Source organism: Macaca thibetana, chromosome 10, assembly GCF_024542745.1.
Source record: "Macaca thibetana thibetana isolate TM-01 chromosome 10, ASM2454274v1, whole genome shotgun sequence".
NCBI lineage: Eukaryota > Metazoa > Chordata > Mammalia > Primates > Cercopithecidae > Macaca > Macaca thibetana.
In genome coordinates this window covers 41079511-41098778 of record NC_065587.1, presented here as the reverse complement: position 1 = coordinate 41098778, position 19268 = coordinate 41079511, and the positions used below count along the sequence as shown (strand labels likewise).

At 52.7% G+C, this 19268-nt stretch overlaps 1 protein-coding gene and 1 long non-coding RNA gene across 3 annotated transcripts in view; one reads left to right on the top strand and one right to left on the bottom strand.

Moving 5' to 3' along the window:
• The window catches only part of LOC126929358 (guanine nucleotide-binding protein G(s) subunit alpha), a 366637-nt gene that overhangs the window by 266459 nt on the left and 80910 nt on the right, over positions 1 to 19268 (top strand). The window lies entirely within an intron of this gene.
• Positions 6056 to 19268, bottom strand: part of LOC126929376 (uncharacterized) — a 33497-nt gene continuing 20284 nt past the window's right edge. Inside the window, exons 2-3 of one of the 2 annotated variants that reach the window (XR_007717160.1) lie at positions 8866 to 15006; positions 6056 to 8150 (exon numbers count right to left, since the gene is read on the bottom strand). This is a non-coding gene — a long non-coding RNA (uncharacterized LOC126929376). Of the gene's footprint in view, positions 8151 to 8761; positions 15007 to 19268 lie in introns of those variants that run through there. The other variant, XR_007717159.1, reaches the window with a different exon arrangement.

Below are 19268 nucleotides of genomic sequence, written 5' to 3'. Positions count from 1 at the left end.
TACACACGCTGTTCCCCACTGGCGCACACTGCCCGCCCCTCAGCCTTGCGGCCACAGCAGGCGCCACTTCCTCTGGGAAAGGCCCAGCTCTTTCCACACACCTTGCTGTGTGCCGGCTTCAGAGATGACCTGATCAACCTGTCTCATCCCAAGCCCGAGAGCACCCTGGGGTTAGGACCTGACTCATTTTGCGCAGGACTGTGTGGATTCTGAGGATAGGACATGATATTTGAAGGAAAGAGGTAGGGAAGAAAGGAGATTCTTCCATTTTTAAAAGCGTGATTTTGTTGTTTTTTGTCTTCCACATCACAATCTTCCATATTCAGGTGGTTCAGGAAAACAGGAGCTCTCACTGCCTGCTCCCCGCTTCCTCTTCTGGGGGCCAAGGTGAGCCACTCCCATTAGCGGACTCGGGAGATGCATCCATTAGGCCACCTGCCCATGGCCCGGGTGGCCGCCTCTGCCGCCAGCCGGTGCGTGGGAGAAGCGGTGACTCAGCGCTTCCCCAGCATGAGTGACCAAATAGCCGCTCCAGCCTTTCCCAAGGAGCTGTCCTCTGTCCATAATAGAGAAATTATGTGAGGCGTAATTTATAGTAAAAATCAAATGAACATTAATTCTGGTGAGTCATCCATGCAGAAAGGGCATAGGCTATGGACGTGGGCTGCCGCTGAGGACAGCTGAATGTTTAATCAAAGCAAGCCAAGACTGCGCCACAGGTTGTGAAATTTGGAGCCCTCCCCATGGCTGCAGGATACACCTATGCCACCTTGGAGGGGTCCTGAGCTAGGAGGGGACTTGGCGAATAGTCCATCCACCTCCCTCATTTTACAAGTGGGCACTAGAAGACCAGTGCGGAGACACCAAACTCATCAGCAAGCCTCTGCCCCCAGCCCCCCCATTCTTGTTCGCATGGCGGCCCAGCCCACATCCTCCACCACTCTCCCTGCTCCTCACAGCTGCAGGCAGCCACCTTCCAGACTGCTTAGACCCTGTCCCTCTTCTGTGTGCCCTTGGTCACCTCCTCCCTGGTTCAGGTACTGTGACCTTGTCCCAGGAAGACTCCAGTAGCACCCACTCTCCATGTCTCCTGACTTCCACTCTGGCCTCCAATGGCATTCTAGAAGGAACTTTACAAAATGCAAAGTGGGGTGTGTCACTGTCTATGTGAAACAATGGCTCGCACCCCCAGGGAAAATTCAAGCTGGAGGGCAAGAGGAGGTCAAGGCCTTCCCATGAGCTGGTCATCCCCACATGGGCACCTTTCCCTTTTGCTTGGCTGTCTGGCTGCCTCCTCCTACTCCACTTACATGCCACTTCCTCCAGGAAGCCCTCCCTGTACCTCCCTGCTAAGCTCCTGCTGTTCACTTGGCCAGGGTCTGTCTCAGGCATGGGCTTTAAGCTCCACGAGGACAGGCTCATGTCCATCTTGCCCTCCTCTGTGTCCTTGGGCCCACATAAGGGTCTGGCATATGGTAGGTGTGCATTCATCTTGTGGACTCTCTGCTTGGAGGCATAGGTGATGACTTGCCACAGGGAGCTGGTGATGGTGCTAGGGACCCCTCTTTTCTTCCTCTTCCCCTGGTCTTTCTAGGACTGTCCAGAAGGAAGCTATTCCTTGGGAAAGCTGAGGAGGGGGCACCTTCATTCCCGCCCCCATCCCTGCCTTGGACTAGACACTGCAGCAGGGCCACATGTGTCCTTCCACCTGGCCTGGACTCGGGCATCCCAATTTGGTGTGAAACAGCAGGTCACAGATGGCTGCATTCAAAGGGAGGCGCAAATGCCTGGTGCATGGGCACATTTTCTTTTTGAGAGGGTGGCATCAGCCCAGATTCACCTCTAATTACGAGAACATCTTGCCTTTTGAGAAAGTGAAGAATTTCAGGGGAGCGTGGGAAGATGTTTGCGGGCAGGCAGGCCTCGCCGGCTCTCATTCTGCCAGGAGTGCGCTCTGGGTTACTTAGACTTGTGGAAACCACTGCCAACAGCCAGGAAGGCGGGGCTGACAGAGCCTCAGGCCCCAGGACATCTCTGCTAGGTGGCCCCAGCTGGCCAGTGAGTCTCTTGACTGTGGCCTTCATTTTGGAGGAGGCTTGGGTCTTCCCTAGCAGCGTGTCCAACATGTAAACAGGAGCACGCAGTGGCTTCCAGGGCACCCCACCATGCTCTGCCTGTACCCCCACTCAAACCCAGCACCTACCCCCTCCATCTCACCCACTGCACATCTGTGGCTCCAGCCAAAGCCGCAGGTGCTCCTGGACACTGACCCTTCCCTCACGCCTGCACTGCCCACCCACCTTCCCCACCTTCCTCATGTTGCCCCCCCCCCCGCCCGCCCCCATAATTCTCTCTCACCTGAGCTGCCACAGCTGCCGGGAAAAGGAGTTTCTGCTCACCCATCACAGGCGTGGTCATGTCACTCCCACATGCACACACACACACACACAGCACGAGTTCAGATGCTACAAGTGTACACACATACTATGTTATGTGCACTCGCACAAATACACGTGCACACAGATGCTGCATACGTGTGCACACACTCCACATGCAGCTATGTCCCCCCACACGCCTTCATCCCAGAATGTCCCCACCATGTGCGTGGAGGGGCATCAGGTGTGCAGGTGTTGGGGGCAGGTTGCAATTTCACAGCCCTGTTTTTTCTGTAGCACCGATCTCTCCCAGAAGGTGTGATACCTCCATTTCTCTGTTTATAGTCTGCCTGCACCACTCCTAGCTCATGTGCTGGGTCACAGCTGTTTATCTCTCTCTCTCTCTCTCTCTCACACACACACACACACACACACACACTTTAAATAAACTTTTTATTTTAAACTTTGAGATTTACAGACAAGTTGAAAAGCTAGTGCGGAGCTTCTGTGTCCCAACACCCAGGTTCTATCGCTTATATTGCCATGTGATTTGTCACCACGAACGAATAGTATTGCCTGAACCCCGTGCGGTGTGCAGACGTCACTGGCTTCTCCCTAATGCCCTCTCTGTGCTCCAGGACTCCATCCAGAAGCCCACGTGACATTTCATCATCACATCTCCTGAGGCTCCTCCAGGCTCCTCAGCCGAGTCTCAGCTTTTCCTTGATTTTGATAACCTTGACCATTTTGAGGAGTGCTAGTCGGGTATTTTGTAGATTGTCCCACAATTTGGGTGATCTGATGTTTGGTTCATGGGTACACTGGAGTGATGGGGTTGGGGAAGGAAGACCACGTGAAGTACCCCCTCATCCCGTGGTGTCCAGGGTATGTATTAGGTACAGGAGGATCCCTGATGACACAGGCCTCCCGCTGGCTAAGGCACAGCTGCCCAGGTTTCTCCACAGTGAAGCCCGTTTCCCACCTTCGATATGTACTCTTTGGAAGCAAGTCAGTAAGCACTGTGCATACTTCAGGGGTGGGAGCTATGTTCTATCTCCTTGAGGGGGAAGTATCTACCGGAATTATTTGGAATTATTCTGTGCAAGAGATTTGTCTCTTCCATCTACTTATTGAATGATTTCTATCAGTCTGGACCCGTGGATATTCTAAGAATTGGGTCATAGTCCAGCACAGCTTTGCTAGTCCCCTGTCCCAGCTGTGACCCTTGGGAGCTCCTTCTGTCAGCTCCTGTGTCCCTGGAACCTGCCGCCATTGCTGGGGCACCTCCTTCCTGACACCACATGATGCTTCGGGCTCACCTCGCAGTCCTCGCGCCAGCCAAAGAATAAGCCTTTTTTTTTTTGACACAGGGTCTCTGTCACCCCAGGCTGGAGTGCAGTGGTGCGATCCCAGCTCACTGCAACCTCCACCTCCTGGGTTCAAGCAATTCTTATGCCTCAGTCTCCCGAGTAGCTGGGACCACAGGCGTGCACTACCACACCCAGCTAACATTTGAATTTTTAGTAGAGATGGGGGTTTCTCCATGTTGGCCAGGCTGGTCTTGAACTCCCGGCTTCAAGTGATCTGCCCGTCTCAGCCTCCCTACGTGCTGGGATTACAGGCGTGAGCCACCACACTCAGCCAGAATAAGCTATTTTCACCAAAAGCCTGGTTCCCTTTATGGGAGAATGGCGCCACCAACTAAGGCCTGGGTGGCGTCACTGCTTCAAGGTCCTCTTGGAGCCCCTGGAAAAAGCCAGGAAATAAACGTGCATATGCTAACTCTCTCTGCACGCCTATGGAGAGCAGTCTTTCTCCCACTCTCCACCAGACTCTGTATTAAGCTGCACATCCTCACATCACCAGGACCCTCAGAAAGTCAGACTTGCTCTGTGTCAACCATCCTGGGCCAGCAGTTTAGATCACGTTTACACAGAGCTACCAGCCAGGTGGCAAATGCATCTATCTTTTTTTGGCATTGGTGGTGGTGGCTCCTAGCATCTAGCTCAGGGAAGCTGCTGAACAGCCTACAATGCCCAGGACAGCCCCCACCAGGGCTGGAACCAGCCCCGAAGGTCAGCAGTGCTGGGGTGAAGGCCAGGGGTACACAGATGCCGCAGGAGGGGAGCCTGGGAGACCCCCTGCCGCTCCCCTGTCCCACTTCATTTCCCGGCATGCCACTTTTCCACACACGACACAGCCCACCCACTTCCTGTTGGTGATATTTCTCTCCCCTGCAGAAGCAAGCTCCATGCAGAAAGGGCTCTCCCCTCTTCTGCGACTGCCGTGTTCCACCCCCACATGGCTGGGCCCTCGGCTGGGCTCGGTATCTAATGATCCCATGGGGAAAGGGGAGCTGGAATGGGGCAGAAGCCACCAGAAGGAAGGTCAGCCTTCGAAGGGAATCACAGTGGCTTTTCCGGAGACAGAGGGGCGAGTGGCAGGTGCGGTGACAGAAGGGAGGCCAGCCCTGCAGCAGGGATGGGGGCAGCGAGGGCTGCAGGGCCTGAGGGCTGGCCTTCACCTTCCCCTCCTGGGCACCCATGAACTGTGCTACGGCACAGCCCAGGCATGGGGGATACCCAGAAGAGAGGGCTGGGGTGCCAGCTTTGGTGGGAACAAGCAGGGAGCCCCCCCACCCCCGCCCCAAGCTGTGTCTCAAGGCCTGTGCCCCTGGGGCGTGTGCTTGCGTGTGAGCGAAGGCCTCTCTGCTCTCTTCCTGGCCTTCCCCAGCGCCCCTGGCCTCTTGCCCCATTCACCCAAGGCCTTTTCCGCCCGGTACCTCAGCTGTGGGGCCTGGCTGGTGTAACTCATGGGGCCCCAGTGGCGGGCGGAGGGGCCTCTGGTTTCCTGGCCTGCGGTCTCCACCAGGGCCTGGATCCGGGCACCTCTGCTGACAGCGCCCAGCGTGGAGCCACCGTGTGCCCGGCGGCCTCCTGCAGAGGCTCCTGGGGAAGCTCCCCTCTGGCCCCCTTTCCCCTGCCTGAGGGGAGGCCACAGCCACTGGAAGGGCTCAAGAACGGACTTCAGGGGTCCCTGAGCCCCCAGAACTTTCAACTCGGAGTGGCATTCTTGCACTGGGAAGGGCCACTGCTCCTGCGGGTCCAGGCTCTATTTTGGAGACTCCCCCGGCTCTGGCAGGAACAAGGCTCACCCTTGCTTCTGCCCTCAGGACAGCCGTGGGGATACCTTGCACCCCAAGTCCTCCCAGCCATGCCCAGCACCTCCCATCAAGCCTTGTCCACACAGGGAAGGTCAGGCCACCCCGCCTGTCACACCCCAGTTGCCTTCCCGTCTTTTCATCTTTTCGCTCTGTCCATCCACTCATCCATTGGTGCATCCAGCAAGAACCTGAGACCCGCCCTGTCCTAAGTGTGTGAGAGTTCTGCCCTTTGGGGTTTAGTCTGGTGAGGGAGACGGGCCCAAGACACTGAGCCTGGAACTCCCCGCTGCGGTAGAGCCAGGAAGGCAGGGCCAGCTGCAGCCAGAGGAATCACAGCGGGGACAACTGGTTCCACGCAGGAGTTGGGGTGCCACGTTTCCAGCATGACCCCCAAGCAGCCACCATGAGTCAGAAGCAACCCAGGCCCGTCAGACACTGAGACACTGCGCACTTGCTTCGAGGACTCCAGCAAGCAGAGCTGGGCTCCGTGGAGAATAAATGAAAGAGAAACATCCACCACTCTTTCTACACAAGTTTATTAGGCACCTGCTGGGTATCACGTGTGGAGACAAGCTGGACAACGTAACAATCCGCAAGGCAGCTACGGCCTTGCCCTGGAGCTCCCAGTCTAGCAGGGATGGAAAACAGATAAGTCCCCCAGCAGAAGCCCCAGACCCAGCAGGCTGTGAGGTCGGGGAAGGGGGAGGCCTTCCCGAGGAGGAGGCGGCAGTGAGGGTGGAGAGAGCCTCCGGAAGGGGAGCGGGCACTGGAGTGGGTGGCACCGCATCCTGCAGGTGCTTGTGGCTGAGGCTGGGAGGTAGGTGAAAATTCCGGCAGTGGGGACCCATGGGAGACTGTGGCAGAGGCGCGGCACGGTGAGGTTACCATTCCCCAGTGCCCGGCTGCTCCAGGGGACCCAGCAGGTGACATGACAGGGGCCCCTCTTGTATCGGCTGTCCTGTCTCCACTCCTGGTACACAGCTGTGGCTGCAGCACTCTTCAGAGCCCTTCAGGAGAGCCTCCACCCAACCCTCTGAATTAGGCACAACAGGATTGAGGGGGGGCCCTCCGGAAGGGTCCTTTCTCCTCACCTCCCACATGCGGCTGGGCCCAATTTCACCATTTTACTCGGGATCTCCCCTCCTCAACCCTCCCAGCCCTGCCCCATCTCAATGGCCTGCGGTGGACCCCAGACCCACAGACACAGGCTCTCTCTGCATAAGGGCTCACGTGGTCCCCAGCCAAGGTCCCTACAGCACTTTCCATGGAGCCCTCTTCCCAAACATGCACATCAAACTCGCCTCTCAGCCACCCCGCCTCCATCTCAGCTTCAAGGCGGCCTTGGCAGGAGGCTCGGGGCGCCACGGAACAGTTCACCACGTTTCTGCCCTGGCCTCACGTGCTGCCGGCTAGCCTTGCCATTCATCTTCTGAAGGCTACTCTCTGACGGCTCTGCCGGCCACCTTGATCTGAGTGGCAGGTCTGTGCTAACAATGTTTTGTGTGGGGCCCCGGGAGAAGAGGCCATGAACCACTGCCTAACTCAAGTGCTGCTGCGGTGAGGCACCCCTGCCTGGTTCTGAACAGACGCCGCACATCAAAGGGGAGCCGGCGGCTCATTCCTGAGCAGAACAGCAGGCTAGTTCCTCACAGTCAAGGAAAACCACTGGGAGAACCACCCGGCTTCTGCTGAAGACCTGAGCTGCTGCTCCGGGTCCCCCAGTGCTGACGGGCCTCTAGCATCAGGTCCATATGGCCGATTCTGGAGATCTCTAGGAGGATGGAACTGGCTGATGAGAACTGTCAGTATGAGTCTGTCTGGCCACTCTGCCTGGGAACATTCACCGAGACATAAAGAAGATATGAAATAGCTGGAAAATTAGGAACCCAGCTAGGGCTGGAAGGATAGCCTTTGAGGATCATTCTGTGAGTGCTGCCGGAGAAGGAACCCTGGTGAGGGCTCAGGCTGGCTCTCCCTAGGGGCCTCCTCAGGAGGAAGAAGACCACAAATCAAACGAGCCTAGCAGCCCCAGATGCACAGAGCACATGTGGATAAAGCTGTGGCTGCCTGCAGTCCATGGGATCATCTCGTATGCAGCAGTAAGAAGGGTCTGTTCTATGACTGCTCTGCTGCCTTTTTTTTTTTTTTTTTTTTTTTTTTTTAAACAGCAGCTGGTTTGGAGTCTCCCATGTATTGCCTGAGGTGGTTTGGTAGTAACCAGCTACCAAAAATCCTTTCATTTTAGGTGCCTGTTGGGTGGTGGGGTGGCCACCAAGAAGGAATTAAGCCATTTTTAAAGAAGCCCAGTGGTGAATCCACAGTATGCTCTGTCTGACAGGGTGCATCTGAGAGGGGCTGCTGGGCCTTTGTTCAAAACTAGATACGCCCCAACTCCAATTCTAATGTGCGGAAAATGTGATACAGAAACCTGCGGAGCAGCCAGGTCCCAGTGGACGTCAGAGATCAGCTCTTACCTCCACAAGGATCTTGTTCACCAAACTCTTTGCTTATCAAACCTTTTTCCTGCAGAGGGTAAGGGTTAACTCCCATCAAGAAGAGGCTGAAGTACCACGGTTTTCAACCCAGGAACGTGGCACTGATGAGGCGGAGTTCTGGAGGGGCACAAACGCAGAAGGTTCCAGGGACCGTTGGGAGCAGACAGGTTTGGGATAAAAAGAAAGAGAAAAACAGGGCAAAGGATTAATAATAGAAATGAAACCAGGTGCACACACACTCACCTGCGGCGTGATCTCCCATGGCCACACTCCAACTTGATATCTTGCTTCCAACAGCCGGAACAGCCATCAGTGGAACTTACTTTTATGGGCAATCTTTAGGCTGTTGTTTATTGTTGATTTAAGAGAGAAGCAGTTATGGTTTTGAAAACATGGCCGTTTTTCTGATGGGGAAGAGCAGGTTTCAATGAAATGGGTGTGGAGTCCCAATCTCCAAGGCCTTTGTGATCTGAGACAAGACATCTGCCAGAGTCAACTTCTTCAGGGCCCTCAAGAACAGAGTGCTTAGATAAGCCTTTTCTGAAGCCCGCTGGCTGGCCAGAGAAAGGAGGCAGGGCTATGGTGCTCCACTAATCCTGTAGGGCCAGGGCAAGGAATGGAAACCCAAGCAGAAACCAGGCAACCAACCAGGATTGTTTCCCTCATGAAACAATAGAACAGGTGAACCCATCTACCTCTGGTCCCAACCTTTGTCCAGAACAAAAAACCGGGACCCACACACAGGTCCAACAGGTGCCCAGGGCAAAGGGGTCCTCGCACCCCCACCCCAGGTGACCCTCCTGGAAAAGGGGTGCTGAAGGCTTGTCCGTACCTGTCACTGCAGCTGTGTCATCTAGTGGGGAGCGCTTCGGCATCTGTGCCCCATCAGAGCCCCCAGGTTCTCAATCACCAGCGTTCAGATGCCTGCTCCAATGGGGGCACCAGGAATGGCAAAGAGATGTCTTCACAGTGTTGCCACGGTGAGTGCCAGCCACCCATGCACCTGACCTGGTGTTTCTGTCATGGAACTGGAGATGTGACCTTAGGCGCTCACCACTGAGCCACACAGGTGAGGCTCATTTCTCACCTATAAAGAAATATAAATGGGAAAACCCACAAAGCCCTGCCTCCTGGCCCAGCTGCCAAGATGACGCTGAGCCAAGCCCTCCAGAAGCACTAGGTGGACGAAGGGAGGGAGGCACCAGAGCCGTACATGACACCTGGACACCTACCCCAGGGAGCTCTCCAAGGGTGCCCCACCTAAAGCCTAAGGAACCAGCTCTGACTATAGGCTGAGTCCCAAAGGGCCAAGGAACATTCCAGAAGCACTAGTGAACCTCCTCTACACTGCCAAGCAAGAGGCCTCAGAGAAAGGCAGCCTCTCCCAGATAGACCCTGTATTAATCCGTTTTCACACTGCTGATAAAAACATACCTGAGACTGGGCAATTTACAAAAGAAAGAGGTTTAATTGGACTTACAGTTCCATGTGGCTGGGGAAGCCCCACAATCACGGCAGAAGGCAAGGAGGAGCAAGTCACATCTTACATGGATGGCAGCAGGCAAAAGAGACAGCGAGCTTGTGCAGGCAAACTCCCGTTTTTTAAAACCATCAGATCTCATGAGACTCGCTATCACGAGAACAGCATAGGAAAGACCCACCCCCATACTTCAATCACCTCCCACCATGTTCCTCCTACAACACGTGGGAATTGTGGGAGTTACAATTCAAGATGAAATTTGGGTGGGGACACAGAGCCAAACCATATCAGATCCCCTTCAGTGAACAGACCCCAGCTACCCAATGTGGGGCAGCTCAGCTCCTGCTCTCCCGGCTTTCCTCTTGCCACGAGAATCCCATCTCCTAGTGGGGGAGACCTTCAGGCCAGCAGGGCCCTGGTCAGAAGCCTCAGGGCCTCCCACTGCACTTGGAATCAGACCCCAGTGCCACGGCCACAGGCTGCCCTTATGGTGCTGCCTCCTCAGCTACCCCAGCTCCTTCCCCTGCCCCTGCTCACTTCCTGCAGCCAGACTGGTTTCCTGCTTCCCTATAGTTCATGGCCAGCTCTTTCCCACCTCAGGGGCTTTCCACTGGCTGTCCCCTCTGTCCAGTGGGCTCTTTCCCCAGCTCCTGTGACTTGGCAGGCTCCCGGCTCACCAGAGCATCACCTCGGACCCCTCCATCAGCTCCGTCATTTTCCAGGCAGCATTTGAGGACAGTGGTTTGAAAGGCAACCTCTGGAGCCTGACTAACCACTGGAGTTCAAATCCAGACTCCACGACTTTCCTGCTGTGTGGCCTTGGGCAAGCTATTTGACCTGTGTATGCCTCAGTTTCCCCACAAGCTTGCAAGGAAGAGTAAATTAATGCATTTCTCTAATGCCTAGAACGTGGTAGGCACCATAAATCAGGAAGGGCTTCTCTGTGCCAAGAAGCCTGAGTATGGGGCAGGCTGTGCGAGCATGGCTAACCACGGTGTCCCTTGGAAGCCCACAGGAGGAGACTCTCACTTCTTCAGAAGATGAGGGGATCTTCTGAGCCTTCATGTACATGGCCCTGAAGGAGGCAAGGCCTAGCTGTGGTCACAACTGCCATGGATTCTTCTCTGAGGCCTGGATGAGCAAGAGAGAACTCTGACCCACCAAGGAAAAGGAGGGAATTCTGAATACGAATAGAGATTAACTCAGGGGCCACATGAGGCCCACAAGAGCCCCAACAGAAATTCCCCTCCTCCCTCACCTCCTCCTCTCTTGAATCCCTGGTGCTGAAAAGCAAGGCCCAGGTTTCAGAGCAGCCTGGGCCTCCTCCAGCTTTCCTAAGTCATCCCTATGCTGACAAGAATGAGGGAGGCTGAGGGACGCACAGATGTTAGGTGGCCACGGTAACTGCCCTAGCCATGTTGTGTTTCTGCTCAGCTCATTACGGGGCCCACCAAGAGGAAAGCAGGCAGCCATGATGGCTCCCCAGGCCTGGCCACTCAGTGCTCATCCATCAGCCCAGGTCGCCCAGACCAATGTCACAGCAAAGGCAAGGAGGCCCCGGCCAGAACTCAGTTGCTGGGTCCCTGCCCAATTCTGATGATGACCCTTGTTTCTTATAAGATAATAATAGCTCCACTTTACTGCAGGGAGAGCAAGTGCAAATGCCTACGGAGGCCAGGCCCCACTCAGAGATGAGTGACAGGCACAGGTGGTGGCAGGCACGGGGGTGTGTGTGCTGCTGGCCAACAGGGGGCGGTCGCCCCCCAGCTACAGTTGTCCATGGACAGGAAGAGGCAGGCCCCAGAAAACTAGAGGCCAGGAGAGGTCAAATGGCCAAAGGCTTCTGTAAAATCTGCTGACACCTAACCGTTGGTGGTCATCATCATTTATCCTTAAAGGAACTCCTATGTGGCTGAAACGCACCGTGTCTCTGGGTGAGAGCAGGCTTGGAGAGCAGCTTCTGGCTCCATCACACAATGGAGGCTGGCCACCCATTAATTTGTACTATTAATAATGGTGGCGATCATTTAGGGACACTTTTCTGAGTGTCAGGTGCTGCTTGTTCTTAATCCTCTCCTGGCCCCTTCCCTGAAGTCAGGAAACTGCCTTGGCAGATAAATAAGTAGTCCCAAGGCCCCAGGGTGGAAAGTGGGGTGCTAAGGTTAGCGCTCACATCTCTCTGATGCCAGAACAGGGCCCTGACACACCAGCTCTGCTCTCTACACATTCCCCTGAGCTAGGGCTGGGCTCTGACCTGGCTCCTCTGGCCCTGTCCTTGGTGCTTTCACACAGTTCTGTCTGCCCCTGGCTCCAGCACCTGCACTCTTGCCTGCCTGCCACCCCGGCGCCTACCGCTTTCTCATATGATCCTTCCTGCTCCCTCTTCACGGGCTCTTCCCAGGCTGGCTTCTTCCCAGGCCCTAATCCTACTCAGCTCTCCTGGCCATATCTAGCCACGGCAATGCAGTGGCCTCCAAGTCCCCCTGCCCCTCCATCCTGCTGCCAACTGAGCTTCCATTTGGCCTGTGACATTTAAAAATATCTGTCCAGCCTTGGCATATAGAACCCAATACCCCCAGCTGTTTAAATACCACTGCCTCATTTTCGGCCCCCATGCCCGTGTGTGTCTAATAAAAGCGTAAACTGACCCTGAACGTGGGGCCACTGGAACCCTCTATTCCAATCATGCCATTCTTAATTTGGCTCCTCTGTCAAATGGGTCGTCAGTGCGAGCCAATTCCTGCCCCTACAAGGAGAAGGTTGGCAGGGGCTTGGGGGGCTTTGGAGCAGCAGGTCAAGGTGTGGCCATCTGTATGCCTGTGACGGGTGCACATGTCTGGAGCATGGGGTGATGTCTGCCACAGCTGTCCTCCTTCCCTCTCTGTCTCCCGACCCCAGTGGGCCCCATGGCCTTGCTATTAATACAGTGCAAAGAGGCCCAGCAGCTGGCCGGGGCCAGGTCTTTCCACATGGATGGTGACAACTGCCATCACCCTGGATGTGGGCTCTGCATATTCCCAATGTGCCTTCTGTCAGAAGGGGCAGAGCTGCAGTCCACTGGGGTACTGTCTGCGGAAAATGTCCACTCTGACTTGGCAATGGGGGAAAGCACCAATGATCAACTTGGGAGTCGTGAAAGGGGGCTCAAAAGATGGCTGGTCACTTTACAACACTCCTAGCGCCCACAGGAACTAGGCTCCGCTCCCCTAACCATGCCATCAGCCTGCATTTGCATGGAGGCCCTAGGCCACGGCTTCTTCTCTCATCATTGATACACGGGTCCAGCAAAATGCCCAGGACAAATGTGCAGCCAAGTACACACCTATGCAGTGAGGAAATCCCCCGCGGGGAGATACAGAGAAAGGCCTCATTTTCCTGACACGCTGTCTTTGGGGAAGAAGAGGTCGGCTTCAACCTATCCTAAAAGACCCCGGAAGAACGAACTGTTAGGTGGATCAGAGCCACAAATCCAGAACAGAAGAACCCACTCTACTGCCCAAAACTGCCAGGGGTGAAACACTATGATTTCTGGGATTTGCTGTGAAGGGCTCCAGAAGAAAAGGTGTGGTGACAGAGGAAACCAGAGCTGACAGGCCGCGCAGCTGCGCTGGCCTCCTCTCTGCTTTGGTGTGCTTGAAAATTTCCGTAACAACAAGGTTAAAAATACACAAGTGAAAAATTGTTCAACAAATATTTACTGAGGGCCTAATATGTGCTAAGAACTCTTCTGAGGATTCTTAATTTGTATAGAAAGAAGAAAGGTGAGCAAAGTCCCACCACGCTGGTCAGCAACAGCCCAGCCTCAAAACTATGGCCTCCTTTTACCATAGCACAGCAGGCCCACCATTCCCCAAATGCCCTGGGTTGGTTTCAGCTGTCCATGCCACTGACCCATGGAGGCAGTCCGAACATGTACTTTTAAAAGTTAGTATTTAAAAATATTGTCATTCAACCCCTGTGACCCTATGCAGCCGAACCCAAGAAAGAACACAGCCAGGAACTTCATCTAGCAGAATGTCCTTCTCCCACTCCTTGTGGTCGCCCCTGCCAGAGGAAACCAAATGCAGAAGCTGAGTTTATCGTCTGCTCGCTGTAAACATTCTATCACGTATGCATTACTTGGTTTTGCCTGTTTTTGAACTTGATGAAGAGAGCATTGTACTTTCTGGCATCCTATCAAGAACAGAGAGCACAATGGGAGAACAGACCCAGCTCCCCACACCCAATCCCCACAAAAGCCGGGAGTGAGAACAGAGGTGAGTGGATGGGTTCTGTGAGAGGCCTGCTGGCTGGAACACTGCTTCAGAGCATGCCAGCAGGAAGTGAGAAGCGCCCGGGCTCATCTCGCTGGGCTTTGGGACAGTTCTACCGACTGTTTCTTGGCTGCATCTGCAAACATAAACATGTGAAGTGGGAGCAAATGTCATGGTAAAGGCAGATCAAGACAACTCCATCTGTTGACTTATTATTAGACGACAAATGTCATGGGAAGAAAATGTGCCCCAAGTAATTGAGCCCTGTTGAAACTCAACAGGCTTCCGCTGGAAGGAATAAGAACTCTTCCTACCACTTCTCAGCTAAGAGGCACCTGACCAGATACGGGGGGCAAAAAATCATTTGTTCCCTTTAGTGGGAAATCTTTGTGTCATACAAGACCATCTCTCACCATCTCTCCTAGAGCCCAGACGAGTGTTTCTCAGTCAATGAAGAGACTGGGTGGATGGGGGACAGGATCAAGGAGGTGCTCAGGGCTGTGCCTGGAGGGGCATCAGCCATGTTGCCATTTTCAGAGCACGCACTTGTCTTCATGAGTGTTTTTAAAATACTTAACCAGAAGCCAGTGATACTGGTAATCTTTCAATAGCAGTTGCATAACTTTCCTTTAAAAACAAATGTATTTACATAAAGAAATAGCTGACTTAGAGAGAACGGTGAAGTGCAGTTTCAGTATAGGAATATGGCAAAAACTGAAGGTGGTGTGAAAATAATTGAAGTCTGAGCAAAAATGACCTCGATATTCCTAAGGGACTGTACTTTTTGTTCTAATTTCTAAGGCACTTTGGCACTTAGATGGGTTTAACTGTAGTCTCCGCCAACAAAAGCCACTCATAACCCTAGGCCAGCAACCCCAGTCTGAATGGACCCCTACCCTGTTCAAGGCCCAGGGCTGTGGGGCATCCTAGCCCTGCTAGAAGAGCCTGCATTGCTCCCGGCATGGGCGAGAGGGGAGTGTGGAAGCCCAGAGTCCCTGCCACTGCTGCTGCTGCATAAAGCCACGACAACTGGTGGCCACAGGCCTTGTTTCTCCCAATCCGGAGCCCCAGGAAAGGTCTCTGAGAGTGCTCCATTTTCTTTCTCCTGAGCTTGTTCCTTTGCTTACCTTTAGACGATAACTTCAGCAAGAAAGACAGATGAGCAAATGTCACTTTCATGTAGACAGTTCACCCAGCTGCGTAAGTGCTCTCAATGGGAGAACTTTCAGCACACTGAAGTCTATTGAAAAATAGTGGGAGAAGGGAAGTTACTTCTCTTTTAAAAGTGCTAATAATGATAACATTAATACTAATTATTTTTATAGTTATGTGAATGAGCATGTACATTTTTTTGCAATGTTGTCATACTACTATTAACAACATTGATGCTGGCATGACGGGAGTGCTGGGGGGCCCAGTCAGCCTGCTCTGCCCCTGTCATCCCAGCATCCCCTTGGTTAGCGCTGCCTTTCATGCTTAAAAATGTCCCAGCTGGATGACAAATTTTATGGTAACCCTAGTTATACACCATGACTAACTCGTCTATGCCTACAATGAGTGGGCAGGGGGAGGGTTCAGGGGTAGGGGAACAGGGACCTGAATTTCAAAGGCTGGAGAGCATTCTTTAAATTGTGGCCATTCCCGGCTTAAACTGTTTAGATCCTGGATTAGCAGAAGGGATCTGGGTTTAAAATGATCAGATGGTGAGGGAGAGATGCATGGTTTATAATCAATCAAGGAGAGATGCATGGTTTATAATCAATCAGGGAGAGATGCATAGTTTATAATCGGGGCACCATTAAGAGTTCTCCAATGGCAATTTGAACTGTTACTTCTTTCTTTTCTTTCTTTTTTTAGACAGAGTCTCACTCTGCCGCCCAGGCTGGAGTGTAGTGGCATGATCCTGGCTCCTGGATTCAAGCAATTCTCCTGCCTCAGCCTCCTGAGTAGCTGGGATTACAGGTGCGCGCCACCATGCCTGGCTTTTTTTTTGTATTTGTAGTACAGAGGGGGTTTCATCATGTTGCCAGGCTGGTCTTGAACTCCTGACCTCAAGTGATCTGCCCACCTCGGCCTCCCAAAGTGCTGGGATTACAGGCGTGAGCCACCGCACCTGACTGGACTATGTTATTTCTAAAACAGCTCAGTCACCTTCCTGAAAGACTAAACAAAACTGGACACATAACTTCGGATACACTTGGCCTCTCTTTTCTAACATCTTTTAGTTAGGTTTTCCCTAGTCCTGTCCTTGTGGCAAATTTCTGAGATATATTTCTCTGAAGTTCAACTTCTTTTCTTGACAGTCTAGAGAAAATACTGATGAAGCCAAGGTCATGGGCCTCAGAAACCCAGTCCCACAAGCAGAGCAGGAAAACAGCTCCAAGACCTCTCTCCTAACTCATAGAGGGCCTGGGGATGCTACAGGTCTTACTGTTTCCTCTACCAGAAAGAAGAGGGTGGTGCTAGCAGGGCATGGGAGACAAATACTCAGGCACTGCTGGTGGGGACACACCGGTGGCCTCGTAGAGAAGTGCCATGTAGCCAAGGCTCTGTGCTGGCCTGTGAGCAGCAACCCCACTGCTTGATACCATCCCCAGAGAAACACTTGTGACATTTACATGGAGGTGTGTACCACGACATGGTCGGCAGTGCAATTTCTAATAGGGACAAAGTGGCAAGAGCTGAATGCACGTCGACAGGGACGTGACTGCTGACTGTCTTTATTCAGCCCAGACAATGAGGTGATGGTGAAACAGAACAAGGCAGATCCTACAGGAACCAATAGGAAAGGGTCTCCAAGATATACAGATACATGAAAAGGCTGCAATGTGAAGCCCAATGAAACACATGAAAAGCTGTGTTTGAAAACACAGTTATGTTTGTGTTTTTAACTATGACATCCTGTATGGAAACCCATCATTTGTGAAGTTGGTAACCTCTGGGGGATTTGAGAGTTGGTGTATGAAAACTGTGACTGGTACAGGGTCATCAAAGCAGACATTAGCCTTAGCTTTATCTACTATTTTAAAATGATTAGATAATACATGTAATTCATATAATTGCATGTGCAGTTAAACATTAAAGTTGAGAAGTCATGGCTGGGAGAGGCTGCTGCTGGGTTATCAGTTTCACAGTGTAGACATCTTGAAAAAGGATCTTGAGAAAAATGAATTTGCCTTTCTTGTACCTTAATGCTCCTATTTTAGGGGCCAGTTTTAAGTGATAACTGGTGCCTTTGGACCAACAGAAAAAGAGAGTGCCACCAAGTCATACTGGCTTTAGCCTTGGCCAAACTCTTCCTGGCTGCCATGTGACTGTGCCAGGCTGATCACTAAAGACATGGTATAGTCTATTTCTACCTTCCAAACTACTTCTAGCCAGCTCTTGCTTTACTCTTTCTTTAATAAGGAGCTGGAGGAATGTCAGTTCTAAAGTGATCAAGAAAAGAATGTGAAGCTGTTCATTTGGTTGTTGACAAAAAATAGATCTGATATCAAGGGGGCTGACATCTGAGCCCTTGGCTCATGTTCCACCTCCACAGGAAGATTCTCTGCTTGGTGTAGTAAACAATTGAGACAGAACTAGGACTAGAAAAATTCAGTCTAAGAGTGGCTTTACCACTAACGAGCAGGTCCCACCTCCCTCTCTAAGCTTCAGTTTCCTTACTTGTGAAATAAAAGGGCTGAGACTCGATCTCTCCAGTGCCTTCCAGCTCCAGGATGACTCCTATTGATAATGACTTTGGTTGGAAACTCAATTTGGAGTGTTCCTCTCTTGTCTCCCACTTAGCACTAGACTTTTTCTGCTATGACAGCCTCTCCACTGTGCCCGAGACCTAGAACATCTTTCTACCTGTCTGATACCTTGTCACGTGCAGCCCAAAGGCAACTTGCTCTCAACAGACCAAAGGCAGAACTCCTGGCCCCACCACCCCACTCAACGTGGCGGAACTCCTGGTCCTACTACCCCACTCAACATAGAGTAACTCCTGGCCCCACCACCCCACTCAACATGGCAGAACTCATGACCTCCTGCTACCTCACACCTGGGCCTCTTTCCCTGCTTCTCTAGCTTGGTGAAAAGTACTAGCTTCCATCTAGTTCCACCTGGGTGTCATCCTGACACAGCCAATTTCCCCACATCCATGTTATCACCAAGCCTTGTAAGTCACTCTCCTAAATAACTCTAAAAGCCACTCTCAATATCCTCAGCTTTATGTATTTCTAAAAGCAGCCACCTCCCTAGACCCAGCTACTATCAACTCTAGCTTCCTCTCAAATTCCATCCCACTACTCTGTGGCCAGAGAGATCTTTAAAATAGACAACTTGATTTCAGTCCCTCATGGCCATCAGGACAAAGGCTTCCCATTGTTTATGGCTGTTTAAGACAACAGAAAGACTGCAGTTTGACCTGCTGGGCCCAGAGACCCCTGCCCCCCGCCTCCAGATTCATCTCTGTCCTCCAGCTCTGCTGACCTGTGAGTTTCCCTAACAGGCTTAGCTTCTTTCCGCCAGAGGGCTGGCAAATACACTATTCCTCAGCTTGGAACTGTACCACCCTCTGGCTACTCCTCAACTTGGAACCGCACCACTCCCCTGCTGCCACATGCTCACCCTTCAGTTCTCAGCTCAAATGTGCACGTATCACTTTTTCAGTAAAGTATTCCCTGCTTTGCCCAAATCCAGGGCGGCTTCTTCTGCTGTATACTTGGGGGGGGGGAAAAAAAAAGGAACATGTTTCTTTTCCAGTGTCCTTAGCTCAGATTGTAATGAGACCCTCCTTAGCATGATGACTCATTATTTCCAGATCCCCCTCACTGCATGCATTCACCATCGTATTCCCGGTGCCTTGCAGAGTACAGGACCTAGAGTGGGCACTCAGTGCAGTTGTGCAGACCAAACTCTACGGCTTCTAAGGCTTTCCATTAACAAGCCACTAAAAGAGAACTGGAAAGTGAAATTTTAAAAAATCCAACTTGACTGCCAACTCCAGCTTTATTTTAGGCTCTTTCTGCATGGCTGGGCTCCTCAAAATCCTGCCCCCTCATTCTCTCACCTCTTGGCCATTACCACCACTATACCACCACCACCACTGCTATACTACCATCATAACCACCATCACCACACCACCACCACCACCACCACCACCACCACCACCACCACCACCACCACCACCACCACTATCACCACAGCCACATCATCACCACCACCACCACTACACCACCACCACCACCACCACCACCACCACCACCATCACCACCACCATCATCACCACCATCATCACCACCACTATACCACCATCACCACCACCACTATACCACCATCACCACCACCATCATCACCACCACCACCACCACCACCATCACCACTACCATCACCACCACCATAACCAGCACCATCACCACCATCAGCCATAGCCCCTGATCAGCTAGGAAGCAGAAGGAGGCAAGATTTATATCCAGGCCTGTGTGGTCCCAAATTTGGCTTCTGGTTTCTCACCTC